Genomic DNA, 13,670 nt, shown 5'->3' with positions numbered 1-13,670 from the left:
AATCACTCTTTCTTTCTATATATTCAGTTGGTTTTGTTTCTCTGGAGAACCCTGACTAATACATAAGATTTAACCTTCTTGGTGATCTGCCAAGACCTACCTGAACATCTTCACTATGAAAGAAAGTCAGCAAGGAAACTTCATGACTTTCAAATAGCACTAAATACTTGAAGAAAATGAAATGTCTGGTGGAGGAGTATAGGCTACAACTGAGTCTTACGTATAAATTGGCATATGAGTAGAAGCTAAATATCCAAATGAACTAGTATAATAATGCATTTGAAAAATAAAAATTACACACACACACACACACACACACACAATACCCACATCCATACTTTCTATACTGCAAGGAAAATGCATTCCTCTTGTAGAATCATTCCTAAGAATATTTTCTGAAAAACATGAGGTCAACAGAACAACAAGGCTTATTATTGAGAATGTAGTTAAAAGGAAAATTAGCTAGTTAGTTTATTCTTATCCTTGAATAAAATATAATTTATTGAAATTAGTGTACTGAATGCAGTTCTGTATGCCATACCTTAAGAAAGAAATAACAATATAGAAACTGATCCAGAAAAGAACAACTGTACAAAGATCAATGGGCTTTTTAAGACATGTGATTTAAAGAGACCAAAACTTAGAGGTAAGAGTGAACATAGGGTTGGAGGAATCAAAGTTTATAAAATTATAAAAGATGTGAATATGATTAATATTTATTCAGCTCTAGAATATTAGAACTAGAAGGCATCTCATTAAATATAGAAGAATCATTAAATAAAATAATCAGGATCAATAAATAAAAATAGGTTATAAAACTTAGAGACAGCAAATGTAAATAGCATGGTGCCAATTATTTGGCCACAATGTTCATAATTACGGATTTTCTCAAATGAGAAAAATGATATTTGTGGATTATAAAGTGAATAAATGCCATTTATATCATATAGATTATAGACTTGGAAAACACTTTTTATAAATATTGCATTAAAAAAATGGCAATCTGGGCATGGTAGCATGTGCCTGTGGTCCCGGCTACTCTGGAGGTTGAGGTGGGAATGATTCCTCGAACCCAGGAGGTCAAGGCTGTGGAGAGCTATGATCATACCACTGCACTCCAGCCTGGGTGACAGAGTGAGAATCCACCTCAAAAAAAAAAAAAAAAAAAAGAAAAGAAAAAAGAAAGAAAGGAAGAAGGAAGGAAGGAAAAAATTGTCAATCCTTGGAAATGAGAAGAAAACAATTTATCCACGTATCACTTTTTTTTCTTTAAAGGTTTTCTATATCCTGAAAGAACTTAACTTTAAAAAGCTGCCGTGATAGATACACTGTTAAAAACCATATTCAGACCAAAGATGTGAGCTTCTATGTCTGACACCTTATGCATAAATCAATACCTACAGTCCTGTTAGTAAGATACATGCCTGGGATAACAGATATACGAAATGAAAGGCCTTAGATCAGAGCTTGCTTAGCAGGCCATTTAGGTTTATATCTTACTTTCTTCAAGGCATTTATTTACTTTTGGAGATACTGGGCCACAGAGGTTTCATTGGAATGTGTAAGCCATTATTACTCAATGTAACTCACATTTGCCTTTCTAAGCATGATGCAATTGCTTCTTCCTTTCCTTCATTTCTAGCTGAAATTATGCAGCTTTAGCAATTGATCTTTAAAAGAATGAATAAATTATTCCATCACAACCTTGGAGAACACGTAAATGCTCAAGGAGCATTTCATACCTTAGAATAACTTATATTGCAGAGGTAAATTATTAGGTAAACATTTATTCCACTTATTACACACTCAAGTCTGTTCAAAAAGATTGTGCTGCATGTCTGAAGTGACTTTGACATTGAACTTAAAGCAATGACTCTGTGGTTATTGGCTGATCCGTCTCATTTTGTATCACATTCACAATTACTTGTTCAAGCTTCAACTGCAGCTGCAACATCAAGCTCTTCACAATTTTAATAGTACTACTTGTGACTCCAATCTACTTCACACAGTACTTTGAGATCTGTTTACAGTGCAACTTGCACTTTAAAATTAGGATAATTGATAAAGTTCTCATGCCTCCATTTTCTTATCCATAAGTAATATTGCCCCCAAAATATACACAACCCAAAAAGCTATAAATACTGGACTAGAGTATAAATTATAAAATTAAAAAGTTAAAAGAATAGAAATGCACAGAATTTGATTTTCTTAACTGATAGTTCATGACGGCCTTGGGGATGGGTTGGTGGAAAAGTGATTTCATCTATCTGAATACATTTAAGATTCATTCAAATGTTTTGTCTAGTAATTAAAAGAGGAAAGAACACCTCACATCTGCAAAAATTAGTTTAAACTACATAATTCTCTGTCTCTTATGTATTTTAAACTGATAGTCCTACTGTATTAGTTCATTCTCAGACTGCTATAAAGAATTATCTGAGACTGTTTAATTTATGAAGAAGAGAAGTTTAATTGACTCGCAATTCCACAGGCTTGACAAGAAGCATGACTGCGAGACCTCAGGAAACTTAGAATCATGGTGGAAGGCAAAGGGGGAACAAGCACCTTCTTCACATGGTAGTGAGAGAGAGAGAGAGAGAGAGAGAGAGAGAGAGAGAGAAAGTGCCACATATTTTTAAACCATCAGATTTTGTGAGAACTCACATCACAAGAACAGCATGGGGGAAATCCACCCCCATGATCTAATCACCTCCCACCAGTTTCCTCCCCAACACTGGGAGTTACAATTCAACATGAGATTTGCATAGGGACACAGAGCCAAGCCATATTACCTACATTAAATGCTCCAGATAAATTTCATTTGAATTTGATACAGAAGGATAATTTATTCTGATGATGTTAAAGACTCTCAGAAAAAAAAGTTTTTAACGCAACCACTCATTTTTAACGTAAGATTTCCTTCTTGGCTGAGATGAAGGATACCAAGAAAATGCCATTTTCTTCCCCCTACTCTATCCAGGAGCTTTTTCTTTGGATTTTCACAAAAGAAAGGCGTTTTAAAAATTATTTTGAAAATGAATCAGTGATGCCTTAATTTTATGTGTCATCATCTACATTTCATTTTCAACTTTTGCTGTTTTATCTTCTTCCTTGTTAGGCTCTTTGAATCTGGCTTGGTTGTTCCTATTCCTGATATTTATGAATAAATAAAAACTATGGAACTCAGCAAGTGAGAAAATCCTAGAATAATGGATGCATAATGAAGAATCTCACAGAAGTCTCCTTCTAGTGGGCCACCTAACCCTTGCCTCACCCTCACCTAAGTATATAAGATGAAGCTTTAGAGGAAACCTCTGGTGTACAGAGATTTCATCTAGGAATGTTGCTACAGTGCAAACTCTCATTATCTAGATAAACTCATACATATTTTTCTCGAAATAATGATACTCTCAGTTGCTTTCCTTCACAGCCCAGCTGAAACCATTTAGCCTTAGGACTTTGTCCTCAGTGGGACATATTGATTATACCATCATATCTCAAGAGACACACATCCACACACATAAATCATTCCACACCTTAAAATAATTCTCACTGTAGAGAAACATCAATGAGTGTGCATTTGCTCCTGTTGTCTGGTGTTTCACACTCAATTCTGTTCAGAAAATATTGATCAGCATGCTTGGATTTGGTTAAGAATATGAATAAATTTAATCAACATATCAGCTGAAAATGCCATGAAAGAAATCCACACAAAATAGAAATCTACAGGTTAAGTAAACACACTCAAAATACATTCATAAAATAAGAACAGGGTGGGGGAACAGGGTAAAAGAAACAGATGAACTAAACTGACTTTTCTTGCAAATAGGTATATAACAAGAGTGGACTCAAGGTTATCCTGCATAAAATGAATGTGACAAAAGAGTCCTGCTAATGACTTTCCAACTGCTACACAATAGTTGTTTTCAAATAAAACCAACAAGCTAATTACAGGCATATTACCTGAGGCCACATATTAGGTTGGTGCAAAAGGGATTGCGGCGTTTGCCATTAAAAGTAATTAAAAGTAATGGCAAACACTGCAATTACCTGATAAATCTTGTTTTTCTTAGTGACATTTTTGTACACTCTTGCAACAACTTCTTTGAATGTGAATAGGTTGTATATATGCAAAAATATGTGAATATATAAATATAGAATATGTTATGATCATTGAAAAGCCTGGCTCAAAATACCTATGCCATATTTATTTATCCATGCTTTCATCTCTAAACCCCTTTATTAACATATCTGACCTCTACCTCTACTATTTTCACAATATTTTTCACTTGTATATATTACTATTGATATGACACATGATACAACATGATTTTATCTGGATTCTTCTATTTATAGCTATTTTTAGCCTCTGTGGACAGCTCCACAGAGAAAATGAACTATTTGTCAACATCAACCATATTTTACTGAAGATTTTGAAGGTATTCCAATGTGACTGACTACTACATTTCCTCACATGTGTGCTGCTGTATCTGAGATCACCCTGTTTTCAATTACCTCATATGAACCTGTAAGTAAGATAAATCTACTTTTAAAAACATTAGAGATGTTGGAACAGTAAGGAAAATATTTTTAATTAAAATATTTGCTACTGGCAAACTTGTCATCTTCCAAATGTAAATACAGAACTTCCATAACCATAAAGTTTGTTGTAAAACTTTGTGATGATCCTTTCATCCAAGGGAGTAGCAAGGTCATGTTAAAATTACCTGGAGAGAGAAATAGAGGTGTGTTCACAGTTTTTTTCTTTTTAAAATTTTTTTTTTTATTATACTTTAAGTTCTGGGGTACATGTGCCAAATGTGCAGTAAGGTGTGTTCATATTTTAAAACTATTAATAAGAACTCAAGAGGCCCTCCTGTCCCAAATAGACTCTCCTCAAAAACTGTATCTGTTATAATTCCACTTACCTGGGAACAGAACCTAAACTATTTTTTCCCCAAGTAAATGCTGCTGTTTCTTACATCTGCATCTTCCCACACACAACTCTCTGGAATACCCTTTATTTTCTCTCTCTCTGGTAAAGGCCTACTTTCATTTGAGGTTCATATTCTCTGAGACATACTCCTTGAGAACATTCTAGGCTTATGAAACTCCCCTCTCCCATCTCTGTGCTCCCATGACATTTTGCCCCTATGATATTTATCACCCATCACAAAATTGTTAGTATTATTACTATTATTATTATTATTATTTGAGACAGGGTCTTGCCCTCTTGCCCAGCCTGGAGTGCAGTAGCATGATCATGGCTCACTGCAGACTTGACCTTCTGGGCTCAAGTGTTCTCCCACCTCAGCATCCTAAATGGCTGGGACTACAGGCATAGGCCACTGCAGCTGGCTAATTTCTGTATTTTTTGTAGAGACAGGGTCTCATTCTGTTGCCTAGGCTGCTCTCAAAGTCCTAGGCTCAAGCAATCCACCCACCTTGTCCTCCCAAAGTGCTGGGATTATAGGTGTGAGACACCATACCTGACCTGTTTTTAAGTGTTAGATTTTCTACTACACTAGGTATCTCTGAAGAGAAGAATTAAGCAAGAATAAAATCTTATTCTAAAATTGCGTATAACAGAGGAAGCAAGTTAATGTCAACATAGTCTAAATTCTGATTTATAGGTATTTTTTTCACTTTTATGGTGTTTTACAAATATTGAAATTTTTATATAAAGATCCACATTTCTGGCTCCTCTTTAAAAATCTAAAATCTTACAACACTAGGCCTTCATTCCCACATGATAACATTAGGCTACAGTTGAATAATGGATGTCCATTTTGGACATGGTCCCTGTCTCCAGTTTGTCTCAGTTTTCATCATTCAAGTTTGTTCTATATCTTGCTTTACTTTCCTTGGTAATACTATATGCCTGCTATAGTATTTAATTGTGTTAGAGATTCCAGGCCTATTCAAAGTAAACTTTAAGGCTATTAGAAAATACATGAAATAATAGAACACACTGATAATAGCAGAAACTGGATTTCATAGCACATAGAGCATTGTGGAAGGCCAGGCCTGTTCCAGGTGCAAAAGGTGAAAATCTGGGTTGTAATGGGCACAAGCAGAAAGTGGTTGATAGACCCTCAAAGGAAGGTGAGGATCACAGAATGCAGAATAGGAAATGTATAAAATTAATTTCACTTTCTTTACAGCTTTGCTTAAGGGCAGGATTAGTGATAAGATTTGAAACTGAATCAGCAAAGCTCACATTAAAACATTCAATGTTGTAAAAGGAAAGATTTGCAGAACAGTACCATATGATCTTCCTAGAAGGTCTTTTGTGAAAGATACTCCACTTCTCACAGTATTTTGGCTTTTCTTCATCTCAGCTCATATACTTCTGTACCTGATAATTTTTGAGTTATGAATTTGAACGTTCTTTGTTGCTGAATTTTATTAGTCTCTGTATGTCCAAAATCTCCAGACGTGATGGTCTTATGGATAGTGGGTGCATGTGTGCGTATATGTATATGAGTGTGTGTGTTGTAGGAAAATTGGAATTAAGAGAGAATGGGAAAAGAAGAGTGATAGGAAGGTATAGAAATGGTTAGGTGATATATGGTTAATAGATTTAACCAGTTGTTAAATCTAAAAATATATATATATAAAATATGTATTAAATATTGACTATTATGATCACTTTCTCTTATTGTTACCTTCATCCTGTAAATCAGGCAAACAGAACTGATTGTCTTGAAATCTTGAACTTTGAATGTTCATGTTCCTCCATGTAATGCTTTAAAAGAAGATTGGTAATAAGGAAAAGGTCTCTGCAATGATAACATAACAGTCACATATTCTAAGTAAGTAATAAAGATGACTATGATTATAGTAATAGAAAATGGTGGGAAGAGAAAATTGCAATACCCAAGAAAGAAGTAGGTGCCTGTCTGTGCCTCCTCAAAAATTTTACACAATTTTAACAGATAACCAGTTATTACATATTTATCTTTTTTACCACTGTGCTAGGCATTTTGGGAGACATGGAGACAGAATCTCTTTTCTCAAATGGCTTATGTGTAGAAGTGAAATTATTGGTGTTAAGGATATATATCTGTTTAGGTTACAATTGTTAACTAACTCTACATCTACAGCATTACAGTATCATTTTCAAGGTAGAGTGCCCTGCATTTTGCTGCATGCATCAATCACTGTTGCCATCATATGTCATTTGGAGATATCTTATCTATTAGGATATTAGTATAGATTGGAGAGTAGAATGATAGTTACCAGGAGTTGGGTGGTTGGCTGGGGGGCAGGGGAGAGATGCTGGTCAAAGGATACAAAATTTCAGCTAGGAAAAAGGATTCAATTCAAGAGATCTATCTCACAACATGGTGACCATAGCTAACAATAAATTATATTCTTGAAAAATGCTGAGAGTGGATATAAAATCTTTGCATCACAAAAATCATAATTATGAGAAGTAATGCATGTTAGTTAGCTATAGTCTTTCCGCAGTGTATACAGACTTCAAAACAACTTGTTGTTTCATTTGTCAATTTAAACAGTTTCATTTGTCAATTTAAAAATTCTAAAAAAAATAAGAAGAAGAAATTTTGGGCCAGGCACAGTGGCTCATGTCTTTGGGAGGCTGAGGCAGGCAGACTGCTTGAGCCCAGCAGTTCAAGACTAGCCTGGGCAACATAGTGAAACCTTGTCTCTACAAAAAAAAAAATACAAAACTTAGCACACGCCTATAGTCCCAGCTACTCCAGAAGCTAAGCAGGAGACTCACTTGATCCTGGGAAGTTATAGGTACGGTGAGCCATGATCCTGCCACGTGACAGAGGGATACCCTGTCTTAGATAAATAAATAAATAAATAAATAAATAAATATAAAAAATAAAGATATTTTCCTTTTATTCATAATCTACTGAGAGGTTGTTTTAAAATCACAAATACATGTTGAATTTTTACCAAAAAAAGGAAATTTCTAAATTATGACAAAAAATTCATAGAGATGATAAATTAAGCACACATCAGGAATTATATTGCTACATGGTCCCTAGTTTAGGGGCTAATTGTTTAATCAGGGTGCTATGGTTTCGCTGTGTCCCCACCCAAATCTCATCTTGAACTGTAATCTCCAGATGTCCAGGGAGGGACCTGGTGGGAGGTGATTGGATTGTGGGGGCCATTTCCCCCTTGATGGTTTAAAAGTGGCAGTTTCCCTTGTGCTCTCTTTCTCCTGCCATCTTTTGAAGATGTGCCTTGCTTCCCCTTCACCTTCATTGTAAGTTTCCTGAGGCCTCCCAGCCATGTGGAACTGTGAGTCAATTAAATCTCTTTCCTTTATACATTACCCAGTCATAGGTAGTATCCTTTTTTTTTTTTTTTGAGACAGAATCTCACTCTGTCACCCAGGCTGTAGTGCAGTGGCATGATCTTGGCTCACTGCAACCTCTGCCTCCTGGGTTCAAGCAATTCTCCTGTCTCAGCCTCCCCAGTAGCTGGGACTACAAGTGCATGCCACCATGCCCGGCTAACTTCTGTATTTTTAGGAGAGATGGGATTTCACCATGTTGGTCAGGCTGCTCTCAAACTCCTGACCTTAGGTGATCCATCTGCCTCTGCCTCCCAAAGTGCTGGGATTATAGACGTGAGCCACTGCACCCAGTCGGTAGTATCTTTATAGCAGTGTGAAAATGGACTAACACACAGGGATCCATATATTCACTAAAGCTTCTTACGTATAAGACACAGAAATAGATATAGATACATAGATAATTACATGCTATCTTTCTCTCTCTCTCTTTCTCCAAACACAGTACTTCATTCTGGTTGACAGCTCTAGCAAATAAGCTTTTCTCATGTAGATAATGTAAAAGAAAGCTATAAGAGTTATTATAAAAAACAATTACATTTGTGTTCCAATAATAAGCAGAATCATTGCATTTTGTAGACAATCTTCTCTTGATGCAGTCCTCATTCAATTTCTAAACATAGATGTGTTCAGCTCCTCAGTCCATACTGACTGTTTAATCTTATGGAGCATTTATGTAATACTTCATTATTCAACAGTCTGAAGAATTGAATAAGTACTAAAGCAGAGCAGCAAGGTTATAATGCAAATGACTTCTATTTAAAAACTGTAAGGATGTTTGAACAATCAAATGAAAAGTAGTGAATTATGATGATATCTTAACAATGTGTTGAACAAATAACTCTAGTTCTAAGTAACCACAGGGATAAAATATTGAAAGAAGAAAAACAAGACTGAAATGAATGAATGGCTTTTAGCTTTGCTGAATCCTAGTACTTAGGAAGATTAGTCTGGTTTCCAGCCTTTGACTCATCTCCCTCACTTACCTCACCTACCTCATCTATCCATTTCTATCAAGGATTACATTTTGATATTGGGCTCAAAACTAAAGGCTCAGCTTTACCTTTAATTCCTAGGATTTAACCCTAGTTTGAGTCAAATGTGGAGTAAGAATGTCTAGCACCACCTATGGTAGCCCGTCATTGGGATAATTCATCCAACAACCAGGCATTTGGACAATAAAAAAATGACTGAAAAATGCCCCTACACTTAAGGCACTCAGCCTCTGGAGGGAGGAGGGGGCACATAATCACAATTCAGAGTGATTAATGTTGTAATCCATGTTCATACAAAGTGATGGGATCAAGAAAAAGAGTTGGGGACTTATCCTGCTATGACACAGAAACTGATGAGTTCTTCTTGAATGATCGTAAGAGTTCTCTAGCAGAAGAAACGGTTCTATTTGAGGAAAGATCATGTGCAATATGCATAGACAAAGGAGGATGCAGTAATCATATTTGTTTTACAAATGAGAAACTGGAGGTAGTTTGGGAGAGCAGCTAAAATATGACATTGGAGACAGTAAGATGGATAAGGGAGTATTTCAAAAGTCAAGACAAAAGATTTTGATGGTTAGAATTTAGTCAATGGATTGGACACAAAGAAGGACAAGGGCTAGAAGTGAAATTTCTTTAAGAGACAGGACAAAGTACTTGATGAATTAAATGTCAGACTCATGAGAAAAGTAGAAGTCAGAATTGATTTGAAATGACTAACATGTTAGGCTGGATGAACTATAATGTCCTTATTACTGAGAGAGAATATAGGAAAATAAACATGCTTGATAGGTACAAATTTGGTTTTGAGTATGCTTGGTTAAGATACCTGAAAATAACGTGGTGCCTGACTAACAGGTGAAGATACTCAATAGGAAGCTGGAAATGTGAGTCTTAAATGAGCTGGGGGCTGAAGATAACATGTTGATACTCATTAGTATAATTATCCATGTGGAAATCCCAGACTTCATTACTTATAAGCAGAAAATAGCTTTATCCTTTCTTTTCACTGGCCCTTAAAACTCTCACAAAGAGCTATTTTCTAACCACTTGGATAACATCTTCAACAGATCCTTCTCTACATAATTCCTTATTATAAAAATGACTGTGGTCATTTTTTTTTATTTTCAATAATAGTTTCAGTCCACTGAATACAATGATGAGTCTAAATAATTCTCAAAACCTGGCTTTCATGTAACCTCAGAGTTCCTCTTTTCTCCCTCTTGGGATGGATTGTAAAAATCTACCCATCTTGCAGTTCTCTTCCTCTTTCCTGCTCTGTCCCAGGATTGAAGGGAGAGAAAGAAGGAAAAGAAGTGAGAGCTGATTCCAAAAAAGTGGAAGTATTCTACACAGGGATGTATGTTTCAGGGTGAGGACTGAAATGAAACCATTGGATCTGAGAGTTATCTGGGTACTGGTGATACTGGTGAGTAAAAATTAGAGTTAATTCAATTTCATTAAATAAGATATTTGGAAGGGAAGAAAAAAAGAGAGATGACAAGTTATGACCAAATAAAAGCATTGTTTGATTTGACATGGGGAAGTACTGAGTATATTTGGAGATCAGTTCACATAGTCAGACCAATTGTGTTTCTTCCTAGTCCCAGGGAGGAGCTCACATCTGGTGCCTCATATCATATAACTATGCTTGATCTATGCTTCCTTTCCCAAGCTTTTATTTCAGTAGCTTTCCTCATACCTATAACCACAGATAGGTCTGAGGAGAACTTGCTAGTGAGTGGGATTGTGGTGCAGTGATAAGGACCTTTCTGCTGACATGATTACCTAAGTATCACCTCAACCATTGCAGCCCTCACCTTCCCAGGCACCTGTTGAGACACTCTCATACTTTATCATGGGACTTCACCTACTTGGTAACTTTTTGTCTGGGTCGTTCTATATATTGTCATATATTTTGACACTGAGCTTGGACTAAGAGTAGAGACGGTCAGTTCTGTCAATGCGAGCCCACTTCTAGCCTAGTCTTTTCCTGCACTGCTAAAGATTGAAGCCAGATCTAAAGAGAATGGGCTGCCATGCTCAGCAGATATTCCCAGACAACATCAAAATAAATGTTGAAGACTTCGTGTCTGTATATCTGCTATCCTTCAGCAGCTAAACCAAGCTCAACGTACTTTTGAAAATGTCTCTGGCTTCCATCTTTTTAATTGTTTGTACCCTAATATATTGAGAAAAAAGATATTTTAAAAATTCTCATATAACATAGCTCAAATAAGGGTGTTACCTAATTAAATTGTCTTATACTTTTCAAGCATAACTCCCTTTGGGTAGAACTAAAACATTTTGTTATAATTAATTACTGTATACAAAAAAAGACATAAATATAAAAATTCAGTGCCACATTTTTGTGCTTTAATTGGTTATTTTAAAAAGGCTAATTGCTTGGGAAGTAGATATTGGAAATAGTAAAATATCAACATTTTTTCTCCTTTGATAAATATTGATGAAAAAAATGAATGATAATTGTGTTGCTTACTAAATATCAGGCACCTTATGAAATTCAGCATCATTTCTTATTCTGTCATCTGTGAATTCTGGGCAGGGCTATTGCTCCTGGTAGGTCTCCATCAGCTTTATGACTTTCCTACAGATATGTAATATTGCAAATAAAATACTTTTGTTATTAACTGTTGGCATAATTAAGGATAATGGTGGGCTGTGAAGTAGCCTGAGCTTTGTATTACTAGATATTTGTTATAATATACTGCTGTTTCATTTTGTTTTTCTGTCTTGTCACATTCTACGATCCTAGAAAAATGATTTGTCTGTGAATATATAATTTGAAATCTATAGGCTTACCTATGCATGTTCCAAAATACATCCAAAAACTGCTCATCTAGAAAGTAGATTTGTACAGATATTTTTATTCCTAAATATTGCTGGTTCTCACTTTTGGTGGTCTTAGTGTCTCTTCTTTAAAATGCTTCAGCTACTCTTCACTTTCATTGTTTATAGTAGATTACTTAGGATTATATGAAATTAGTGAATTATATGAAATTATATTCTAACGTTTATGAATAGTTTGGCTGAATTTTTTAATCTCGCTGTGAAGTTAAATAATGCACATCAAGTAAGGTCAAATAAATCAACAAAGATTTCTGCAAATAAGTATTGTTTTGGCTTGTTTTCTTTGAATTAAAAAAAATGCTATAGTGCTATGACATGCCAAGTCATAGGTGCTGTCTAGCCTGTGTGAGCTAGTTTTCCCTGGGTGAAGTATCTGTGCTGGCTTCAAACGGCTATGCCAAGGTGGGTTTAGGGCGGCCTAGAACTTAACGTGGCCGCCTGGCTGCCTTTGCCATGAGGCACCTTCAATTATTAAGAAATGTTGGCTCAATGAATATTTTGATCGTTGTGCCTAGTACACCCTTATCCTCTCTCCCCTTTCTTGTACTTCTGTCCTTATTATCACTTCCCAGGCTCTCTGAACCCCTTTCCTGATCTCTTCATTGACTGCCTGTCTCTTGTTTCCTTCAGATATTCTTATAAAAAAAGTTGTTGCTTAATAAAATTAAAGAATGGTAAAATAGATTATTAAATTTTTTTTTAGGGTCTTGAGTGTAGCTATGCATTTTTATATGTTAGCAAAGTTTATTTCTGTATTTCATTCAGGTTTCTGTTCAGAAAAAACCTTCCTTGGTGATCCTATTGTGGTGGACATAAAACTGTGCCACCTAGATCCCATTCCAGGGAAGAACATGCTGCTGAGTTGTAGGAAGTACAATCAGTGGAAAACCTTGGTCTGTCAGCAACTTCAAGGTTTGCCTCCTTTGCAGAAATGGTCCATTCAAAGTTATGCCCTTCCTATAGCAGTCTACATTCAACCACTGAGTGCGGCAGAGATAAAAAAAGGACTGATAATTTTCAACCTACAGGGGCATTAACGAGCAATACCTGCTCCAGAGCTCCACAGCGGGTTCTCAGAAGGTGTGTCTTGCCTGCATCACAGCTTGACTCCTTCCACTATTCATTTTTTCTTCTTTTCCTTTTACTTCACAGGCATTAAAAACGAATAAAAATCTTGAACTCCAAACTCTGTCTCAGTACCTGCTTAGTATTTCACAGACCCTAGAGTGGGATACCTACCTGAAACTATTTCCTGTTACTTCACCTCCTCTTTGTCTAGTATATATATATATATATATATATATATATGTTTTCATAGCAACTAAGGCAAGGCTGTGTATTTACTTTTTTGTTTGTTTGTTTTTTGTGTTTTGTTTTTTTTTTTTTTTTTATGGAGTCTCGCTCTGTCGCTCACTGCAGCCTCTGCCTCCCAGGTTCAAGCAATTCTCCTGCCTCAGCCTCCCAAG

General features: G+C 35.8%; 1 long non-coding RNA gene across 1 annotated transcript in view; it reads left to right on the top strand.

Moving 5' to 3' along the window:
- The window catches only part of LOC115837527, a 72,684-nt gene extending 59,296 nt beyond the window's left edge, over positions 1–13,388 (top strand). The window contains exons 4-5 of the long non-coding RNA XR_004032539.1: positions 4,357–4,528; positions 12,970–13,388. This is a non-coding gene — a long non-coding RNA (uncharacterized LOC115837527). The remainder of the gene's footprint in view (positions 1–4,356; positions 4,529–12,969) is intronic.
- Positions 13,389–13,670: the final 282 nt, after the last annotated feature.

The sequence above is a fragment of the Nomascus leucogenys genome, chromosome 2, assembly GCF_006542625.1.
Source record: "Nomascus leucogenys isolate Asia chromosome 2, Asia_NLE_v1, whole genome shotgun sequence".
In the NCBI taxonomy this organism is placed as follows: Eukaryota; Metazoa; Chordata; class Mammalia; order Primates; family Hylobatidae; genus Nomascus; species Nomascus leucogenys.
The sequence above is the reverse complement of the archived record's forward strand: the minus strand, read 5'-3'. Positions and strand labels throughout refer to the sequence as shown.